The following is a 2,863-nucleotide window of genomic DNA, read 5'->3' as shown; positions in this document are numbered from 1 at the left end:
GGGGGGGGGGGGGGGGGGGGGGGGGGGGGGGGGGGTTGTTGTGGACTATCAGAGGTTGGATTGTTTTCTGTTTTCGCCCCCCCCACCAACATCGGCACCCCCCGTCCGCTAAAATGGCCTTTTACTCTCTAAGCATGCTTTCACTGCCTCTGAAGAGTTATTTTTGTTGATGAAAAGGATACGCCGCCTCGGTTAAAGGCAACCCCGGGCCATTCACAAGGTTGTTTAATACTTTCCCCTCCGTTTGGCTTATAAATTTATCATCAGTAAAGTATACCAGTGGTCTCATGCCGTAGTACAGGCTTCAAGCTAAGTGGCTGAGGTTGAGTGAGTGAATGGACAGAGAGAGAGAGAGAGGTAGACGGAAAAACACGGGGATAGAGCAACGGTTTAACAGTGGTTGATCCCGTGGAGGAGTGTGCTCTCAAGGTTTTAAGACGTTAAAAGTCTCAAATTGGCTTTATCGATGACTCTCTTGATTCCTAGATACAGTAAAGAGGCCTCACTTGTTAACAACTTGTATGTTAATGACTTGTATTAGAAGTGATCAATCTACTTTGGATGCAAGCGTTTCCCATCACTTTGAAGTCAACGCATTGATTGGTGAGAATATAACAGAATTAAACAATCGCTCCTCCTAAGTGCTGAGCGCCTGAGAGTCTGCTTTGCTCTCTATTAATAGATTTCAAAACAACATGGCTGGTAGAGCACAGATTCCCATGTTAACATTGTACTGAAACACACACCATGCGCCAGGAGGTATCTGGACAACAGAACACTACCTCTTTTGAGCCAGGCTGCAGCGATTTACTACCATTAAAGGAGCCATATCATGCTCATTTCCAGGTTCATACTTGTATTTTGGGTTCCTACTACAACATGTTTTAATGTTAAAAAAACACATAATTTCTCTCTTAATGGCTGTCTGGATATACAGGTGTTCACCCTCTGTCTGAAACACTCCGTTTTAGCGCCTGCCCCTTTAAGCCCCCCCTCCCAAAAAGAAAACATTGATATTAGTGAAACGCGCTATATGCTCATCCACTAGCCGAACCTCCACCACCTTCCTTATTGCATCGGCATTGACGTAAATTGTTGGGTTGACAGGCATGGTCAGTGTTGGGAATGCTACTTGGAAAAGGTAGTGAGTGGAAAAATAACAGTGACTCTGCTTTAAACGAAGCTTCACTGAAGCTGCCACCCATAGAAATGTTGCAAGCTAAGCTACAGCGACATGGAGAAAGTAGTTGAACTACATCAACGTTTTTTACTACCAACTTCAGTCATAATATTTGCTAAAATCATCACGTCCTTTACATAAATACGTAGAACCTCCACCTCTCCTCTCTGTTCTCTGTACTTTAGTGCAGGGTGAAAAGAAGTGATGCTGCTTATGGATGCTATTCCAGCTGGAATATTGCCGATGCATTGCCCACCCAAACAGATGTCTCTCCTGAATTAGTTACCTCGGGATCCTCCCTGCATACCAAATCAGGGGGAAACACACAAGTCGTGCACAATTGTGATTTATTCATCCAGTCTCTGCCTCGTGCTTAGACAATAGCATGCAAATCGATGGTATTCATCACGATTTCATGTTTAGGTAGTATACAGTAGTATGGATATAGCAGTTTGATGCTTTATTGATTATTCTCCCACTAGTATATCATGGATAAATAAATGATACAGCCTTGAATATCAATCGCTGTTGGGATTGATATGACCGTCAAACAACACGCAGGTTGCAGTTGTGTTGCAGTGGCACGGCGAGGTGGTCTAGACTTGTCCTCTGTTCAATCACGGTTACATCATTTCCTCTCTTTAAGTGGGAGGGCATGAAAACAAGTGGAACTCGCGATATCATCACCCCTCTCCTCCTCCTCCTCCTCCTTTAGCCGACCACATTGCGCAGCCTTTCTTTATTGATAGTGGAATGCTTGACAAAGCAGGGTAATTAAAGCAATCGTGCCGGTTGGGTTTCATTGATAAAGATTGGAGCCGATGCACCTCTCTGTGGCGTGTCAGCAGCAGAGAGCTCCCGTCCCCTGGATCCCTCATTTCGCCTTTCATCTCCCCCACTCAGCCATGAAAAATTCATCCAAGACCTCCAGAAATATTTATTGTAAAATCTTAGGGAGAAGTGGTAGCACTGAAAAATTCATGGCCCTATTCGCCTCCAACAGCTGTGGACCCCTTAATTAATTTGATTGCTCACATTACACAATAAATTAATTTATACAATATTTATCCGTCGTCTTCCTCAACTTGGTCTAATCAAACAGACACACGTACAAGGCTGGTGTGTTTTTTCATTCTTTTTTTCCACGTACAGTACAGCATATATTTCTGTTTTAATTTAGTTCTACTGCCAATATATATTTATTTTCTTTCAATATCACTATGTGTGAGACCCTTGTAGTGTAGATGTGTAGCCTGGTATAGTAAGAGGAAAAGCCTTTCATCAAGATCATAAGATGTCACTAGAAGATAATCTTTTATCACATTTTATCTTGGTAAACACTTATTTTCTAAAATAGTCTGGAATAAACAAACACATTTAAAAACAAATATTTTAGGCTGGTATTAAAGTAATAATAACTCAAATATATTATGTTATGTGTTGCCATATGATTTTTTTTGTATCTTTTCACAGTTAGTAATTCTGCTCTTTTAATGTGTAAGATGATTAAAAAATAAAAGTCAGCACTTTCAGGCTGTTTTAAGACCATGCATTGAGCTAAATGCTAATGTCAGCATGCTAACATGCTCACAGCGACAATGCTAACATGCAGGTATAATAACAGATATGTTTACCAAGATCACCATCTTAGTTTAGCTTGTTAGAATAGCATAGCATTAGCAT

This window comes from Anarrhichthys ocellatus, unplaced genomic scaffold, assembly GCF_004355925.1.
Source record: "Anarrhichthys ocellatus isolate YVR2014 unplaced genomic scaffold, GSC_Weel_1.0 scaffold67, whole genome shotgun sequence".
Classification (NCBI taxonomy): domain Eukaryota; kingdom Metazoa; phylum Chordata; class Actinopteri; order Perciformes; family Anarhichadidae; genus Anarrhichthys; species Anarrhichthys ocellatus.
This window is presented reverse-complemented; position numbering follows the sequence as displayed.